The following is an 8,136-nucleotide window of genomic DNA, read 5'->3' as shown; positions in this document are numbered from 1 at the left end:
TACACCACCCATATACATATATATATATATCTATCTTTATATAATACACACACACACCACACACATATATATATATAGCAAAGATATGTTGTTAACACTCTCACACCGTCTCTCTCTTTCTTTTTCTCTCTGTTTCTTGCACGCACACACACGCATGAGTAAACAGATACATTTGTTAACACTCATGTACCATCTCTCTCTTTCTCTCTCTCTCTCTCTCATACACACACACAGACATACACATACAACTATGGTTTCTAACATACGTAATTGAAAAATAATGCTTCAGGTATTTTTTGTCCACCCTACACACGTAGCCACCCACACATGTCTACTACTACGTTATTCATAATATTTTATTTCTTCTGGTTTTCTGTTCTCAGTTAGTGGCTGAGTTCTTTTTGAGCCTCATGGAGGCCAAGTGGCCAAGCTCCTTCCAAGTGATGGGCCTCATGGAGGCAATGACCAAGACCTTTGGCATTATACTTACTTTTTTTTAAAACTTTTTTACTTGTTTCAGTCATTTGACTGTGGCCATGCTGGAGCACCACCTTTAATCGGGACTTATTCTTTTGTAAGTCCAGTACTTATTCTATTGGTCTCTTTTGCCGAACCGCTAAGTGACGGGGACATAAACATACCAGCATCGGTTGTCAAGCAATGCTAGGGGAACAAACACAGACACACTAACACACACACACACACACACACACATACACATATACATATACATATATATGACAGGCTTCTTTCAGTTTCCGTCTACCAAATCCACTCCCAAGGCATTGGTCGGCCCGAGGCTATAGTAGAAGAAACCTGCCCAAGGTGCCCACGCAGTGGGGACTGAACCCAGAACCAATGTGGTTGGTAAACAGCCTTACCACACAGCCACTCCTGCGCCTATGTCATGCTTAAGAAGAAGACTCATCAAGCCAAGCAAAATCACAGTTGTGACAGATACTGGTGTCGCACAAATGGCACCAGCGCCAGTGACATGTAAAAAAAACACCCATTAGACTTGAGTGGTTGGTGTTAGGAAGGGCATCCAGCCATAGAAAACCATCTCAAATCAGACAGGATCCTGGCACAGCCTTCCAGCTTGCCAGCCCAGTCAAACCGTCCAACCCATGCTAGCATGGACAACAGACATTTAATGATAATGATACTCTTTTACTTGTTTCAGTCATTTGACTGTAGCCATACTGGAGCACCACCTTTAGTTGAGCAAATCGACCCCAGGACTTATTCTTTGTAAGCCTAGTACTTATTCTATCGGTCTCTTTTGCCAAAACACTAAGTTGTGGGGACGTAAACACACCAGCATCGGTTGTCAAGCAATGTTGGGGGACAGACATAGACACACAAACATATACACACACATACTACATACATCGTATTATATATATATATATATATATATATATATTATATATACGATGGACTTTCAGTTTCCGTCTACCAAATCCACTCACTTTGGTTGGCCTGCAGCTATAATAGAAGACACTTGCCCAAGGTGCCATGCAGTGGGACTGAACCCAGAACCGTGTGGCTAGTAAGCAAGCTACTTACCACACAGCCACTCCGGTGATGATGATAATGATAAGATTGTCCTTGTCTTTGATCCTTTTGGGGTCAGTAAGAATAGATAATCACCTGTTGAGCTCTGGGGTCGATGTAAATGACTTAGGCTCTCTGCTAAAATTGCTGGCCTTGTGATTGATGTAGAAAGAAAAGAGAACTTTTCATTATGCTAAGAAGCTTGATCATCACCCTCTATCTCTCTCTCTCTCTCTATACATCATCATCATCATCGTTTAACGTCCGTTTTCCATGCTAGCATGGGTTGGACGGTTCAACTGGGGTCTGGGAAGCCAGAAGGCTGCACCAGGCCCAGTCTAATCTGGCAATGTTTCTACAGCTGGATGCCCTTCCTAACGCCAACCACTCCGTGAGTGTAGTGGGTGCTTTTTACGTGCCACCTGCTACATATACACTTGCGTCAGAAATTAATTAGCACTTCTCAAATTTCTACATTAAATAGGTTAAATCAACTAACCTATGAGCTGTTCAAAACGTCTTACGCGATGAGAAAACTTAGTATGGTGTGATTTCGGTCCTTGCGAGGCGCTACCTATATCTATTAAACAAAGGAAGATTTGTCTGCATCCGCACTCCAAGTTGTTGTTGCACTGCTATGTCAACATCATAAGGCTGTAGACTCTCAAACTGCTCTGCAAACAAAGTTACGTCATCGTTCTGCGCAACAGTGAACTCGCAACAAAGCAATAGTTCGAGATATGGCCACTAGGTGACAGCACATACCTTGAGTGAAGAGCAAATCAAGGGTGCTAATTAATTTCTGACGGTAGTGTATATATGTGTGTGTGTGTGTATATATAAAATTTGTGATGTATGGTATTCAGTTACTCAATAAATGAAAACTGCATTAAATACTCCAAAACATAGGACAAACACAGAAAGACTGTAATTCTTCATCAGTTATCGACTGAAAAATACTAATACTCAGTTTTGTACCTTTAACGATAAAACTGAGAGCTTAGTATATTGGTGGCACCTGCAAGATATACATCATCGTCATTTTAGGTCTGTTTTCCATGCTGGATATATATATATATATATATATATATATATATAATATATATATAACAAACAAATATATTAGTTTAATGCTCAAGAAGTGAAAAGTCTTATATATGTGTGTGAGTGTGTGTATTTGTATATATATATATATATATATATATATATATATATATATATATAGTTATGTGTGTCTGTGTTAGTCCACCATCACTCTCACTTGACAACTGATGTTGGTGTGATTATGTCACCATAACTTAGCGGTTCAACAAACGTGACTGATATAATAGGTACAAGGGGTTGATTTCTTAGACTAAAACCGTTTAAGATGGTATTCCATCATGGCAGCAATCTGATGACTGAAACAAGTAAAAGATGAAAGATTGTACATCAGTGATTCTCAACCAGGGTCCATTTGGCTCCTGAGTATTATAAGATTTTGTGAGGGCCCACGCAAGCAAAATAGTTAACTGGAGCTCCAAAGATGAATCTTAGGGGCTCATGGAAAAAATTTTGCTTTTGGTATATTCACTGCAAGAAACAGTTAAGCTTCTTTAGAACAGGAAATTTGAAAGAAGTCTCTATAAAACTAGGTTTTAAACATCGAAAGACTATGGGGTTCACTAGAATAAAATAGTAATTAAAGGGGTTCATAGAGAAATCCTGCTTTAAATGTAGTATGTATTGCAAGAAACATATAGGTTTCTGTCTCTAACATTTTACATAGTCCAACCTTCACAAGTTAATGTGTGAAAAACGAAATAGGAAATTTGAAAGAAGTGTCTATAAAACTAGCTTTTAAACATGGAATGGCTATGGGGGTCCACCAGAATAAAATAGTAACGAAAGGGGTCCATAGATAAAAAAAAACATGTATGGTAAGTAGCTTGCTTACCAGCCACATGGTTCCAGGTTCAGTCCCACTGCGTGGCACCTTGGGCAAGTGTCTTCTACTATAGCCTCGGGTCAACCAAAGCCTTGGATTTGGTAAACGGAAACTGAAAGAATCCCGTCGTATATATCTGTATATATATGTATGTGTATGTTTGTGTGTCTGTGTTTGTCCCCCCCCCAACATCGCTTGACAACCGATGGTGGTGTGTTTACGTCCCTGTAACTTAGCGGTTCGGCAAAAGAGACCGATAGAATAAGTCCTAGGCTTACAAAGAATAAGTCCTGGGGTCGATTTGCTCGACTAAAGGCGGTGCTCCAGCATGGCCGCTGTCAAATGACTGAAACAAGTAAAAGAATAAAAGAGTAAAGGAGTAGCTACTGTCGTACATAATATTATTTATAAAATGCAAATAATATTCTGCTGAGTTGCTTCCCTTGCACACTAGTGATATTTGTACAGCAGTACTCAATGATTCTCATAATGTGGCCCATTACATGCAGTGGGTGCATAGCTTACCAGTAATCAGTAAAGAGCCATTTCTCAAGTCAAATGCAGCCAGAGTTTCACTCATCACAGGCATCTCATTAATTTGATACATAATTATATGCCTAATGAAATGCAGAGTACTGGCTTCATGAATCTCTGATGTATACTTATATATATACTCTAGATAATGTACTAAGTGCACTTTTTTCCTGCATTTTTACACATACTTATGCACGCATATTTACACACACATACTCTCTCTCTTTCACACACACATGCACACACACTTTCACTCACACACAAACACGCATGCACACACACACACAGATGCACTCACATACACAGGCACATATACACTCTCTCTCTCTCACACACATGCATTCTCTCTCATACACACATTCACTCATACATACACAATTGTGCATGCATGCACACATACACATACACACACACACACACACATGTACACATCTTTGGGAGCTTTACTTGTTTGGTAAGTGAGTTGCTCTGAGGCTCTGTGTTGAAACTGCAGGAATTGCATCATCTTAGAAGAGCCTGCTTAGTTTATTTCAGAACATGCTAAATCTGTTACACTTGCTTTTCCATTTAATTTATGAGCCATTGCGGTTTTTGTCACGCATTTCTGATCTGATCACTGATGCAATTCAATGGCTGTGTAATTGTGTCAGTAATTAAGTCACAAATCTTTATATATAAAAGTAAGGTTGTGTGTCTGTCTCCTACGATTTAGATTCCTAACTACTCCCACATTTTGCGGTGCAGTTTAACCAAAACCAGGTATCTTATAGTCGTGATTCATATCGAGCCCTTCTGGGTATTGGCGCGCGTCTACGATGAGTCTACGATGAGTCTACGATTTAAAAAATAATTTACCATCATTTTTTTCCATTTTGATGCATTTTTTCGCTATTATATAAGGGAAGTAACTCTCTAAAAATGTCTACGATGAGTCAACGATTTAAAAAAAAATTTACCATAATTTTTTTTCCATTTTTAATGCATTTTTTGCTATTTTTGGGCTATAACTCTATAAAAATGCTTATATAGTTATTTCCCTTACAAACCTGAGCAACGCCGGGCGATACTGCTAGTGCATGATAAAAATTTTTTTAGTACTTAGGTAATTAGGCACAATTATGGCTATGTGCTTAAGAAGTTTGCCTCCCAACAGTTTTGGTCTAGGGTTCAGCCTCACTGCATGACACCATGGGTAAAGTGTTTTAAGTATAGCTGCAGGCTGACCAAAACCTTGTGAGTGGTCCAAATTCATGTGTACTTACTTACTACTTGTATTTATGATGGCTTCTTCTCTGTTCCTAATGGCATCACGAACCATGGCGGCCCATGCTCGACAGTCCTGTGTGAGGTCACTGGAGATAGCGAGCCATTCGCGGTTCCATCTGCGCAGACCGACCACTGGCCTTCTGCCACAATTTAAAGCTATTATTTATTTTAGATCCTTCAGGTGAGCTGGCAGAATCGTTAGCACACCGAGCAAGATACTTAGTAGCAGTTCTTCCAGTTCTTTACATTCTGAGTTCAAATATTGCTGAAGTCGACTTTACCTTTTGTCTTTCCAAGGGTCATAAAATAAATACCAGATGAACACTAGGGCCAATATAAATAGCCGTCCACTTACCATGAAATTTCAGGCTTTTTACCTATAGTAAGAATAATTATTTATCTTTAGACCTAACCAAAGGTGCAAGCCTATGACCATATATTTCTGAGAACAAATTCTTAGATCCAATATCATTCTTGACAATCTCATGTCTGAAAGTATTGCAAGAAGCATAAATGCAAATATTTCTGCAGTATATTTACCAAACTTGAAACTGTAACAATTTTAGTAGTTGACCTTTTCAGATTTGAATGCTAATAACGAATGTAGCTATTAATTTAGTCTAAATTAAGCAACTCATTGATCCAGTCACAGCTACTATAATGCGAACCTGGGAGACTGGTTTCATAGACGAGTTAATTATAGATAATGACTTTGAAGGGTGGTGGTGTTTGGTGTTGAAGGCCCTCCCACCCTCAGTGAAAAAAATATATATAAAAAAAAAAAGAAAAAGCAAATAGAAAATATCTAACAGTCTGGGTTTGATGATGGCTGCAATGTTTAATTTGTGACTTATGAGTTCTGTTTCTAAGCTGCATAATATGTGTGTGTGTGTGTGTATATAGATCAAATAGAGTGAACATGCTTCAAAGCATTGCGTGTGTGGGTGTACTTGTGTGTATGTGTCCACGTGTGCACATGTGTGTGTGCATCTGTGGGGGTGTGTGAACATGTGGATGTGTGTTTGTCTGTGTGTGTATGTGTGTGTGCATCTGTGGGGGTGTGTGCACATGTGGATGTGTGTTTGTCTGTGTGTGTATGTGTGTGTGCATCTGTGGGGGTGTGTGCACATGTGGATGTGTGTTTGTCTGTGTGTGTATGTGTGTGTGCATCTGTGGGGGTGTGTGCACATGTGGATGTGTGTTTGTCTGTGTGTGTATGTGTGTGTGCATCTGTGGGGGTGTGTGCACATGTGGATGTGTGTTTGTCTGTGTGTGTATGTGTGTGTGTGTTCATGTGTGTTTGTGTGTGTTTGGATATGTGTGTGTGCACACCTGTATGTGGATGTATGTGTGTTTGCATATATGTGTGTGTATAGATAAAATAGAGTGAACAAGCTTCAAAGCATTGTGTGTGTGCTTGTGTGTATGTGTGTGTGCATCTGTGTAGGTGTGTGAACATGTGGTTGTGTGCTGGTCTTTGTGTGCATATGTGTGTGCATGTGTGTGGGTGTTCATGTGTGTTTGTGTGTGTTTGGATATGTGTGTGTGCATCTGTATGTGGATGTATGTGTGTTTGCATATGTATGCGTGTATGTATGTATATATATATATATGTATATATATATATATATATATATATATATGTGATGCTATAGGGATAGAAATGAAGCTATTATGTTCTACTGGGCACAATATAATAGTTACATTGATGTTGTTGTTGTTGTTGTTGTTCCCCAGTTCAGCCTTTATTGAAATGGACCTTTGATCAAATGTATTCCAATCACGATCACTTTATATTTATTATTTTTGTATATTTAGAATTACATTGCCTAATTCATCCTTCTTTCTTATAAACAATAGAGTGTGATTTCAGGAAGTGTTGGCTACTATATCTAGTAGATTATACAACTTTTGTATATACAGTTCTTTGATGGTGGTGTTCTTGTTGTTGATACCCCAAAGCCAATTCTGATCAAGCAGACTTATGATCAAAAGGCACAGTCTTCCTAACATTATCAAAGACTATCCAATACATTCTTCCTTTTTTTTTTAATTTATAAGACAATAGGGTGTAGTTTAAAGAGGATTTACCTGGGGGTTTTTTCTAACGGTTTCTAACACTTCCCTCCATGGTTTGTCAACTAGCATTGGTTTGTTTACATCCTTTTAACATAGTAGTTTGCCAAAAGGAAAGGGATAGAATAAGTTCTAGACTTCAAGAACAAAACTAAGTATTGTTCAGTGAAACCCTTCATTGGGGTGTCAAAGCATGGCTGCAATCCAGTGAGTGAAACAAGTTAAAGATAAAAAATATGGTTATGTAATTTGTTCAATTCTACATTTCCTATAATAATAATAATAATGATAATGATAATAACAATAATAATAATGATGATAATAATAATAATAATAATAATGATAATAACAATAATAATAATGATAATAATAATGATAATAACAATAATAATAATAATAATAATGATGATAATAGTAATAATAATAATAATAATAATAATAATAATAATCTAAAGGTACATGGCTCAGTTGTTAGGGCATTGGGCTAACAATCACGAGATAGTGAATTTGATTCCCAGACCAGGCTATGTGTTGTGTTCTTGAGCAAGACACTTTATTTCACGTTGCTCCAGTTCACTCAGCTGTAGGAAATAGTTGCGATGTCATAGATGCCAAACTGTATCAGCCTTTGCCTTTCCCTTGGATAACATCGGTGGCGTGGAGAGGAGAGGCTGGTATGCATGGGTGACTGATGGTCTTCTAAATACAATCTTGCCCAGATTTGTGCCTTGCAAGGGAACTTTTTATGTGCAATCCCATTGGTCATTCATCACCAA

The sequence above is a fragment of the Octopus sinensis genome, unplaced genomic scaffold (assembly GCF_006345805.1).
Source record: "Octopus sinensis unplaced genomic scaffold, ASM634580v1 Contig15273, whole genome shotgun sequence".
NCBI lineage: Eukaryota > Metazoa > Mollusca > Cephalopoda > Octopoda > Octopodidae > Octopus > Octopus sinensis.
The sequence above is the reverse complement of the archived record's forward strand: the minus strand, read 5'-3'. Positions refer to the sequence as shown.